This window comes from Bufo bufo, chromosome 4, assembly GCF_905171765.1.
Source record: "Bufo bufo chromosome 4, aBufBuf1.1, whole genome shotgun sequence".
In the NCBI taxonomy this organism is placed as follows: Eukaryota; Metazoa; Chordata; class Amphibia; order Anura; family Bufonidae; genus Bufo; species Bufo bufo.
In genome coordinates this window covers 552,413,177-552,425,866 of record NC_053392.1, presented here as the reverse complement: position 1 = coordinate 552,425,866, position 12,690 = coordinate 552,413,177, and the positions used below count along the sequence as shown (strand labels likewise).

General features: G+C 47.5%; 1 protein-coding gene across 1 annotated transcript in view; it reads right to left on the bottom strand.

Moving 5' to 3' along the window:
- Window positions 1-12,690, bottom strand: part of RAB1A (RAB1A, member RAS oncogene family) — a 32,715-nt gene that overhangs the window by 10,582 nt on the left and 9,443 nt on the right. The window lies entirely within an intron of this gene.

Genomic DNA, 12,690 nt, shown 5'->3' with positions numbered 1-12,690 from the left:
AAATATGCTGCGCATGGTACTACGGCGCAAGAGTGGCGCTGTTTCTGGATGAAAGTAACCATGTTTTTGTAATGTCCTAAAATCCCTTTAAAATGGGTTCCCTGAGATTTAACTCTTGATGACCTATACTCCACCGATCAGATGTGTGGCGGCATCAGGCATCTGGTAAGTGGCGACGCCCGGAGTCGGGACCCCCGCTGTCCTGATATCGATAACCCACAGTTAGACCTCGGAGAGCCCCTGTAAGCAGTCAGACTAGACACATACGAACGTTGTGTCCCCGTGACCGTATTGCGACCCAGCAATACACGGAAACCGGCCTTGTTCTATTTTTTGCGGTGCAGACAGATCACGGACCCATTCAAATTGAATGGGTCTCGATCCGTCCCGGCCACCGCACGCGCAAATTGCGGTCCCCAATGCACGGAACGGATGCACAACATTCGTGTGTGAGAGGCCTAAGACTGATCGGGTGCCGGGTGGGGGCAGGGTAGACTTCATCTAGATTTACCCAGCGATTACATACAATCTACTGTTCTCTGTTATCAGTAATTTCATTTACGTTATTGTTCATCATGTAAAAGGTTCGTAACCAAATTTCCCTGCAGTTCTGCGCTGTTAGTATGATTAAATTTGCATTAATTTAAAAAAAAAAATTTTTTTTATATAGAACACCGATGCTATAGTGCACCAGGGGAGTGTTGTGGATCCCCGCGACTCTACATCTGTATCACACTGTGTGCACCAAGCGCGCAGCCCTAATATGCCTGCCCGATTGTTTAGAGTCTGCACTCAGTTACCATAGCAATGAGATCCGGACCCCCCCATCCCCCTCCTCTTGTAAACCAAACAGGAAAGGGTAGTGTATACTTAAAGGGACAGCACCTCAAACTGCAGCCGCAGGGTAATATGTCAGGGATTCATTCTCCTGCAATTTATGTTATAAAGCGGAAACTACAGGTTAACATCTATAGATATGTGCGAGAAAAAAAAAAAAAAAAACACTATGGTAAAAAAAAAAAATTATAAAAAAAGTTTAAGAAAAATAAAATGCACATTAAATATTGGATAAGAATTGGATAAGTTCTTTGACGTCATCGGTCTTCTGGAGAGGGGACAATAAAGTCACCACCATAACAGCTGTGAATAAGCCAAAGCTTCACGCCGGTGACCTGCCCAGAGCGCTGCGCAGGAATAATGAGCAACGACATGGTTACCATGGCCACAGAGAGGCCCCTATCACCTGTAGAGAGCGCACACAGAAAGGGCGACAGCCCAGACAAAGCCCCGGGACTCTTCTAAAATAGTCTTTCAGGTCTCCACAATAGCAAAGTCTCTGAGCTTCTTCCGACGACAGTCACAGATGTCTCTGGGAGCTGCGTCCTTGACGTGCCACAAAGACGGGGGTGCTGTGTATGTGCTCTATATGTACCAAGGGCGTGAGGCAGCGTACTCCAGTGTATGGCGGACTTCAGGGGGATAGCCCGGGACCACTTCTCACAAAGCATTGGACAGTGGTTTCTCTTAGGGATGACTCGGTCATATTTGCTCTGAAGTTGACTACTGTGCGGCTGTTGAGGTACGACCACGTGGTGCAGTCGAGGACCACGTGGTCGCTGCGGGCTCTAATTCAAGGCCACACTGGTTAGTTTGTTTGCATTGTTTACAGCCGCTCGGTACTAAAGGTGCTGCACGGCCATTACAATACAGACCGACAGGGCTATCTTCATTAGTTTAAAGTAGTTATTCTCTAACGTGTTAGAAAGCTCCATGATGTAAACTATAGTGAAGGTACATTTTCTTATTGGTGACTGTATTTGTGAGTTATAACTTCCCTTCAGATCCTCAGCTGTATCATATGACCAACACTGACTCACATGACACAGCTGAGGATCAGAAGGGAGGATATAACTCACAAAATACGAATAAGATTACATTCACTACAGTTTACATTATGTACCTTTCTAACAGGTCACAGAATAAAACATTTTTAATAAGAGCCCACCACAGCCATACGGCACTCAACTGATCGTGGCCTTGTCACAATCGCGATGTGCGATTGCGCTTTTACTCTAGAACTAAAAACAACTCGTTCTGACCAATGGTGGCAAAAAAGGGGGGCATCTTGTGGGAAATGGACTCTCATCAATAGCGAGTTTGAGGGGGTTGTCAAGATTATAAACGCATTTACATACACCCCATTACAAAATTTTGAGTTAAAGAGGAGATCTACTTTTCAACATGCTAATTTATTTTTTTTGCCACAACAGAGGACAACCCACTGATTTGGATGGACACGCTGTAATGCTTAATGTCACCTGCGGAAGCGCTGCAGGGAACCTGTACAAATACCGCTGGGTTTGCCCATAGATTTTGGCTGACAGTCCTCAATATTCCAGATAATCCACCAAACTTCAGAAATGTGTGCACACTAAAGGGTTTTCCAGGCTCCTAACATTGATGACTTACCCTCAGGATAGGTCATTAATATCAAATCGGTGATGGCCCGCACTGTAGGTCGTGTACATTGTATTCTATAATCATTTGAAATTCTCATGCACACTATGCAGATTCTTTTCCGGACCACATTTTCTCGATTCACATCAATAGGAAGAGTAAAATCCGCACCAATTGATGTGGATTGACCATAGGGGTGGGCGATATGGCCTAAAATTTATATTGCGATATAATTTTAAGCATGTGCGATATGCGATATATATTGCGATATATTGTTTTCTATATTGGGGGGGTGTTTAAACTTTTTTTTTTTTTACTTTTTATTTAATAACTATTAGCCTCCTTAAGGGCTAGAACCCTTGTCATATTCACCCCAATAGAGCTCTATTAGGGTGAATAGGACTTTACACTCTCCCTGCTGCCCTGTGCTTTGTGCACACAACAGCAGGGAGCTGACCATGGCAGCCAGCCTCTCATGTGCCCCCCCAGCCTCTCATCTGCTCCCCCCCCCAGCCTCTTATCTGCTCCCCCCCCCAGCCTCTTATCTGCTCCCCACCCAGCCTCTTATCTGCTCCCCCTTTATCTGCTCCCCCCCAGCCTCTTATCTGCCCCCCCAGCCTCTTATCTGCCCCCCTATGGTAACTCAAACCCACCCCCCCTCCCTAGTATTAATCATTGGTGGCAGTGGCCACAGGGTCCCCCTCCTCCCTCCCCCCCCTAGTTCATTGATGGCAGTGGGCAGTTCCGATCGGAGTCCCAGCAGTGTAATGCTGGGGCTCCGACCGGTTACCATAGCAGCCAGGACGCTACTGAAGTCCTGGCTGCGATGGTATGTTAGTGAGCAGCATTATACTCACGTGCGCCGTGGGTGCCGGTCGCTCCTTCTTCTCATAGGTCTGTGCGGCGCATTGCTAATGCTATAAGCATTAACAATGCGCCGCACAGACAGAAGAAGGAGCGACCGGCGGCCACGGCGCACGCGAGTATAATGCTGCTCACTAACATACCATCGCAGCCAGGACTTCAGTAGCGTCCTGGCTGCTATGGTAACCGATCGGAGCCACAGCATTACACTGCTGGGACTCCGATCGGAACTGCCCACTGCCATCAATGAACTAGGGGGGGGAGGAGGGGGACCCTGTGGGATATGGCCGGCCACAGTCCCTCCCCTCCTCCTCCTACTCTGTCCTCTCCTCATAGGTGTTCAGCGGCAGCCGCGCACAGTGGGGAGGGAGGGACTGCCTCCTTCTCCCTCCACTGTGCCGGCCGGCGGGCTCAGGAGTAGATGGTGCGCGCAGAGAGCGCAATCATATCGCGGTCCGGCGATATAGCGAAAATCCATATCGTGGCCCAAATTTATATCGCATATCGCCTATACCGCCCACCCCTAATTGACCATACGGATTTCCCTGCAAACATCTGCGGATTTCAGTGCGAATTGTCTGCACGTAAATCCTGAATGTGTGCATTTACCCTTAATGTGGGAAAGCATTCTCCTAACATGACCTCTGCTTCATAGTAACTAGATTTGTCAAATTTTTTTACATCAAGATTTCAGTCTCAAAATCAGAATTTTATTTTTTTAAGGTCCCATATAGATGACAGAAAAAGTTAACCGCTCTCTGCAGAAATGATCTTGTGTGTATCGGGTACTCGTGACTCGGGTATGATAAATTTCAACACTATCCTTTTGTTCTCGCCGAAGCCAAGCCACAACCAGAGAGGCCTGGCGGCAGCTTATTCTCCTCTCATTGGACAAACATGCATGCTCAACCAAACCGAGTGTGCACGTGTAGTGGGGTAACAGTAGTCAGCTACTGAAACTGTATGGCACAGGTAGGCCACAGGTAGCAGGAGAAATCCATGGCAATACTGCAGGAATATTCTGCATGTTACATGAGGATTTTGCTCCGAACTCGCCATGGATATCACCCCTATACGATGAGGGGACAAAATCGGCGACACTATGGACATGCTAAGAAGCTCGTTTTACATGCACGTGGATGGGGTTTTCAAAGACTGAACCTGCAAATCAGCAGTGTATGAATTCAGCCATAGGCCGCCAGCACACATTGCGGATAACGCTTTTTTTTCTGTGCAGATTTTCTTGCAGAAAATCCGCAGCACAATACAGAACACGCAGAGGAGGCGAGATAGACGGATCTTATGTACACTTTGTTTTTTCATTCTGTGCGGATTTTGAGATCTGCAGCGTGTCAATTCTTTGTGTGGATTTCACACTTTAAATGCAGGGGTCTCAAAACCGCATGAAGTCTGCCTCAACAACCACAAGTAAAACAAGCTGTTATTGGTGCAGAAAAGCACAGAAATCTGCACCGAAATTCGAGGGGAAGTTCTACAAGTCAGCCCGCACCCAGATGTGGGTAACGTTACAATCGATTGAAGTGTCGACACTACAGTCACAAGACTGTAAAAAAAAGGTTAAACAGCCGTTTTCCAGAAAGGCATCAGTGAAAAAAAAACAGCCGTTAAAAAATCCACAATGGTATGGGGGCTGTTGGTCAGTAAAAACAGAATAGAACAGGTCCAATTTTTGATGGACGTTATTCATGGGCCGTGTGAATAACCCCATAGACGACCATTGTTCTTCAAACGATCAAGTGATGGCTGTTTTTCACCGTCATGTGAATGTAGCCTCAATGTACGGGCATTACATCCCCATTATAGTTGTCACATCTTAGGCTGGGTTCACGTCTTCTGTGTAGGAGAACCTTTATGCTCCTGGCTTCTTACAGCCCCACCAAGGAAGCAACAGCAGCTGACTATACACGGGAAGCTCCCAGCAGACAACTACCGCTGAGGCCATCCATAATGCAGCTCCCAGCAGACAACTACCGCTGAGGCCATCCATAATGCAGCTCCCAGCAGACAACTACCGCTGAGGCCATCCATAATGGAGCTCTCAGCAGACAACTACCGCTGAGGCCATCCATAATGCAGCTCCCAGCAGACAACTACCGCTGAGGCCATCCATAATGCAGCTCCCAGCAGACAACTACCGCTGAGGCCATCCATAATGGAGCTCTCAGCAGACAACTACCGCTGAGGCCATCCATAATGCAGCTCCCAGCAGACAACTACCGCTGAGGCCATCCATAAGGCAGCTCCCAGCAGACAACTACCGCTGAGGCCATCCATAATGCAGCTCCCAGCAGACAACTACCGCTGAGGCCATCCATAATGGAGCTCTCAGACAACTACCACTGAGGCCATCCATAATGGAGCTCCCAGCAGACAACTACCGCTGAGGCCATCCATAATGGAGCTCTCAGCAGACAACTACCGCTGAGGCCATCCATAATGCAGCTCTCAGCAGACAACTACCGCTGAGGCCATCCATAATGGAGCTCTCAGCAGACAACTACCGCTGAGGCCATCCATAATGGAGCTCTCAGCAGACAACTACCGCTGAGGCCATCCATAATGGAGCTCCCAGCAGACAACTACCGCTGAGGCCATCCATAATGGAGCTCTCAGCAGACAACTACCGCTGAGGCCATCCATAATGCAGCTCCCAGCAGACAACTACCGCTGAGGCCATCCATAATGCAGCTCCCAGCAGACAACTACCGCTGAGGCCATCCATAATGCAGCTCCCAGCAGACAACTACCGCTGAGGCCATCCATAATGGAGCTCTCAGACAACTACCACTGAGGCCATCCATAATGGAGCTCTCAGCAGACAACTACCGCTGAGGCCATCCATGATGCAGCTCCCAGCAGACAAATACCGCTGAGGCCACCCATAATGGAGCTCTCAGCAGACAACTACCGCTGAGGCCATCCATAATGCAGCTCTCAGCAGACAACTACCGCCCCAACTACCCCTTTAACGTGCATGCTCACTGCTCCAGGGAGAGACTACGCTGCCGCAATCTGGTGACATTTGCTGGAGACTAGGCAGCTGACCGAGGCAATGCTAAGCTTTACACTTATATTTTAGATTTATTAATGCGTCCGATGAACCTATCAGATAAACTTAAGAACATCTTAGGTTATATTCACACATGACTAATTGTCTGTGACTAAGGCTACTTTCACACTCGCGTTTGGTGCGGATCATTCATGGATCTGCACAGATGGATCCATTTAGATAATACGACTGTCTGCATCCGTTCAGAACGGATCAGTTTGTATTATCTGTAACATAGCCAAGACGGATCCGTCTTGAACACCATTGAAAGTCAATGGAGGACGGATCCGTTTTCTATTGTGCCATATTGTGTCAGTGAAAACGGATCCGTCCCCATTGACTTACATTGTGGGTCATGATCCATTTGGCTCCGCTTCGTCAGGTGGACACCAAAACGCTGCAGGCAGCGTTTTGGTGTCCGCCTCCGAAGCGGAATGGAGACTGAATGGAGGCAAACTGATGCATTCTGAGCTGATTATTTTCCATTCAGAATGCATTAGGGCAAAACGGATTTGTTTTGGACCGCTTGTGAGAGCCCTGAACGGATCGCACAAACGGAAAGCCAAAACGCCAGCGTGAAAGTAGCCTAAATCTGCATTAGTCACGTCTTTGATACACCTTTGTAATGGCAAGTGCGAGTACTCGGCAAAACCAGTCACAATTTCACATTGTACCTTCTAATCTGAAGGGATCTTGAAAATGTCATTCACTTGCATTGCAGTTTGGCGTGCCTCGGGTCCAGAGAAAAAATAATATGTCCCATTAGAACGTAGACAGAAAGCAATCTAACTACAGCAATCACAACTGTATGTAACCACATGCGCCTTATGGCAGTTCTTTACCATACATGCCGCCGGGGACTTTGTATTGACGTGGCGGTTATAAGTGAAGTCTAAACTTTATCAACTACTGAAAGTATAGATCACGGCAGACTTTTCTCTGTTGGTACAACTGTAGAAAGTCAATAAGGACATCAATACACAGAATATATTCTCAAAGCTGGTAAGTGACCAGGAAGGAGCAAATCGTTATATAATGTACTAAACCCAACAGAAAGCTATAGAAAAACTAAACCTCAGTGTGAAAAATGACATTGCGTCACTATATTCCTGACATTCCCCAGGGTGCAGGAGGTACCAGATACACAGCCAAACCTGCGAGCGAGCAGTCCTAAACACTTACATATAGTATGTGTATCCCAAAAATATCCAATTGATTAAACAGCGAACCACACACTTCAAAAACCTTTAAAAAAAAAAAAATTTAAGATTCAAAACCATATTAAACTGCCACAATGCCATATTGATTAGTGGTTCCCCTGGGTGAGTCTTAAAGGGGTTTTCCTGAGATTTTGATATTGATGGCCTATTCTCAGCACAGGTCATTAATAGGGATGAGCGAATCGACTGGTTTCCTTGCAAAATGTGTCTGGGTGGAAAGGTCCCAGGTAGGGTTGTTTCGGGTATCGAACTTTCGTTACCCAATCGATACTTTTAGCCTGGTATCAATACGATACTGGGATTTGCCTTTTATCGATACTAGGCTGCCCTACTGCACAGCTCAGTATCAGAGAATATGGATCTCGCTGCTCTCAGCGTGCGCCATGTTCCCTGAGCAGCACGGGGAGAAGGAAGCAGTCTCTCCCTCCCCCCTATGCCGCTGCCGCCAATGAGAGCACAGAGGGGCGGAGGAGGGGAGGAGCGGTGGCCACGGTGCCACCAATGATAACTAACGTTTAATATACAAATACAAGCGGCAGAAATACATTGCCGGTGTTCTGACAGAATACTATACCTTATCAGAATGCTATACCCTCGTCACTTCCGGTGATGCGGCCGCACCGGAAGTGAGGAGAATCAGCTGGAGGAAGGGGTGTGCGGCGCTGCACAAGCGCAGATCCACGGCTAAGTCAAAATTATAGCACCGCCGTGGGAAAAGCGCCCACGTAATGCACATGCGCGAAAGCGGCCGGGACACACTGCGCCTGGAGCCACGGCTGGGTAGGAGAGGGTGTGCACGCGCGGCTATTTACTCCCGTCGGCCACACACATCAGGATTACACCACGCGTGCGCACTCAGGCGTAGGTAGATGTGTCAGTGCCAAATTGTTCCATCAGATCTCCCTACCCCTGAGTGCGCAAGCGCAGACACCTCTCCTACCCAGCTGTGGTTCCGGCCGGTTTCGCGCATGCGCACTCCCACGGCAATGCTATAATTTTGACCTACCCGTGGATCTGCGCTTGTGCAGCACACCCCTTCCTCCAGCTGATTCTCCTCACTTACGGTGCAGGCGCGTCACCAGAAGTGACGAGGGTAAAGCATTCTGATAAGGTATAGCATTCTTTCAGAACACCAGTACCCTGACTGACAGGGCGCTGCGATCCACAGCAATTAACCCCTCAGGTGCCGCAATGTGTTTCTGCTGCCGGCTGTATTTGTATATTAAACATTAATTATCATTGGTGGTGCAGTGTGCCCTCATCACCAGTATTAAAAACATTGGTGGCGCAGTGCGCCCCCCTGACCCCTCCCAGTATTAAAGTCATTGGTGGCAGTGGCAGCTTCTGATCGGAGCCCAAGCAGTGTAATCCCGGGACTCCGATCGGTTACCATGGCAGCCAGGACGCTACTGAATCCCTGGCTGCCATGGTAATCTACCTGCTACTGTGTGTACTATGCACAGGGCAGCAGGAACAGTGTGAAGTCCTATTCACTCTAATAGAGCTCCATCAGGTTGAATAGGACAAGGGATTAAAAGATCCCAGGTTCTAGCCCCTAAGGGGGGAAATAGTTATTAAATAAAAAGTAAACAATATAAAAATTAAGTATAAAATCACCCCTTTTCCCAATTTTACATATAAAAATATATAAACATATCGCCACGATCAAAAAGTCCAAACTATTAAAATATAAAAAATAATAATAAATCTCCTATGTGGTGAACACCGTAACAGAAGAAAAAAAATTAAAACTGCGTGATTCTCCATTTTTTTGTAACCTTGTCCCCCCCAAAAAATAGGATAGGACTGTTCGATTATGGGCCAGACGTTTCATAAAATGCGGAACGCACGTGGCTTTTTTTGGGCATTTCATTTTTTTTGCGTGGTATCCAATGGTATCGAGTATCGCAATCCTTTTTTATGGTATCGAAAACGAATCAAAATTTTATCGAAACAACCCTAGTCCCAGGAATGATTTCTGAGCAGAGAAGGGTAAAAAGGTCTTCATATGAAGAAAATAGCCCAGCGTGCACCCAGCTTGACGACAGCCGATGACCACACAGACAGATGGACAACAGAGGACAAGACGCAAGACCTGTCTACAGCACAAAGGGGGGCGACTCTACCTTTTCTTCCTCTACCTTCTTAGTACTAAATAATTCATGCTCTTCACACAACCATCTGAACAAACAGATGTTCACCTCATTCAGAGGAAATTTTCACTAATTTCCACAAATTATTGGTTGGCAGCAACAAACAGACGACCTCATACAGGACATTATCCAACTCAACCCTCCTATCTGCACTAAAAAGTTTTTTTTGTAAATCTTTCTTTTTCATTTATACTTAATATTTTGGTGTTTGTGTTTTTTTTTTTTTTTTTACTATTATCCCCCTTAGGGGCTAGAACCCTTGTCCTAAGCACCCTAATAGAGCTTTATCAGGGTTGAATAGGAGACTTCACACTCTTCCTGCTGCCCTGTGCATAGTACGCACAGCAGCAAGGAGCTGACTATGGCAGCCAGGGCTTCAGTAGCGTCCTGGCTGCCACGGTAACCGATTTGAGCCCCAGGATTACACTGCTGGGGCTCCGAACAGAAGCTGCCACTGCACCACCAATGAGGAGGAGAGAGGGGACCCTGCCACTGCCACCAATGACTAATACTGGTGGGGGCACTGCGCCACCAATGTTTTTGATACTGGGGTTAGGGGGGAGCACTGCGCCACCAATGAAGATAACTCACCCATTAATTCAAATAAAGGAGGCGGGTGCTGGCTGCAGAATCATATAGCCGCACCCGACCTCTGTGAGCTGTGATCCACGGCAGTTAACCCCTCAGGTGTGACAGGGGTTAACTGCCGCGGATCGCAGCTACTTGTCATAGAGGTCGGATGCGGCTATATGATTCTGCAGCCAGCTGCCGCCTCCTTTTGATTTTGAATAAATGAGTGATTTAACATCATTGGTGGCACAGTGACCACAGCCCCTCCCCCTCTCATTGGTGGCAGCGGCACAGGGGGCAGGCAGACACTGCTTCCTTCTCCCGTGCTGCTGACAGAACATGGATCGCGCTGACAGAAGCGCGATCCATGTTCGCGATTCGTTATCGGCAAGGTTAAATGCCGAAACCGATAACTTTGAAAATCCTGAATATCGGCCGATAATATCGGTAAAACAGATAATTGGTCGATCCCTACTTCAGACCAATCAATTAATCATTCATGCAAACCGTGTTTGCTAGGCAAAGCAAAAAATAAATGGGGGCTGTTACCAAGCAACAGGTGCAGCAACTAGCAGGTGACTACATGGATTCTGCAGGCTACCCAACTCAACTGGGGATGGCATTGCAAATTGATGAGGGGACACCAAAGCTGGGTTTTCGATGCTTCACATTTTTTAAGATGCTATTTCAGGGATGGCCAAACCTGCGGCTCTCCAGCTCTCCAGCAAAACTACTCAGCATGCCCAGACTGGGCCGCAGGTTGGCCATCCCTGTGCTATTTGGTAGGGGGTGGCCAGGCAAACACTGGCAGAAGGCTTCAGTCACACACCAATTTTTCCAGCCAACCCCACCCAACCAGTTTTGTGCGAACCCACCATTACACAGCGGAATGAAAAGACACAGGTCCATCATGTCCAACCCGGACCCTCCTGTCACCCATTACAGCAAAGTTGGGAGAAAAATTCCTTTCTGATGCCAAATCTGGCAATCAGAATTAATCCCTGGACCAAGGTCCCATCTCCATTAGTCTAGTACCCGTATTACATTTTTAAGAACAGGAATCCAGGGGTCTCTTGAACTTCAATAAATCGGCCATCACAATCTCCTTTTAAAGAGTTTTCACATGACAAATATGGTCCTGGATTCTGCGCGAAAGGGCGTGACAACAAAGGACAGGTCCTCTCTTGGCGCGGTCGCGACAATAAACTACAGGCACATGAACAGCAGTGCTCCCTCTCATTGAGAACAATGGGAGGCGGACGCCATGTGGCCTGCAGCGGCGTTATGACAAGGCACTTGTGCCAAATTTACGATGCCAAAGCCACTGTGTGAACATACGCTTTTAGTAAAGAATCCCTGTCGAGGATGAAAGCTTCTTTCCTCGAGATGTGGCTATGTCCTCCTGTCATGGTTATAGGCTCAGGTATAAAGGAGACGACTAGAGAGCGCTGCTCTGTCCATTCGTATATTTCTACATTTATAACCCAACCAATCTGCCATGGTATTACAATCCACTCATTACCTGCCTCTCTCTGTCCTTCATATACAAAGACGCCAAGGATCGTATCGTCTGGTCGGATATATGATTCATGTATGCATTAGTGTAGAATATATATATTTTTTCACTTCTATAGATTTGCAGGAAGAAAGGTGAAAGTACATAATATTGGCGTGTCCACCTGCCCTTGGCATTCCTGATTATTAACAAGCATTAAATACATTTACATGTAAAGGTCCTAAAAATCAAAGCGTAAGGTTATCTTTTAAACTGATCCCACTAACAGAAAAAGACACCAAGCAACTGGAGTAACTGGAAAAGTCTGCAGCAGAAGAGGATCCCACAGAAAGCCGCAACCGGTTCTGCCAGAACAACCGGCCTGGGGAGGGTTTGATTAGCAGCCTTTGATATTTGCACACACGTCATTGTGAAATAAAGTTGTTTGCAATGAAATATCAAATATAAGCCTTCATGTAATGGCCAAAAACGGCCAGTACTGCAGTTCAGAAAGGAGGATCCCAGGCAACAGATGTGGCGCTGTTTCTGGGAAGAATGGGGTTTTCCAAGAGTTTTTTTTTACTGACAGCACCTGGGACCCCCGCCGATCAGCTGTTTGTTGCAGCGGTTTCCAGATTTTCCTAGGCCGTGTGGGGCTGGGCTTGCGATACCAAGCACACCACTATACAATGTATGGCGCTTGGTGAGCAGAGAGAAGGGCATGGCGCTACTGTGAGCGCCACTGCCTTCTCAAACAGCTAATCGGTGGGGGTCCTGGGTGCCGGACAGGCAGAGCCGTCCCATAGAAGTGAATGGGGATGCCATACTTGTAATCATACCTGCTCACCACTGCTACGGCGA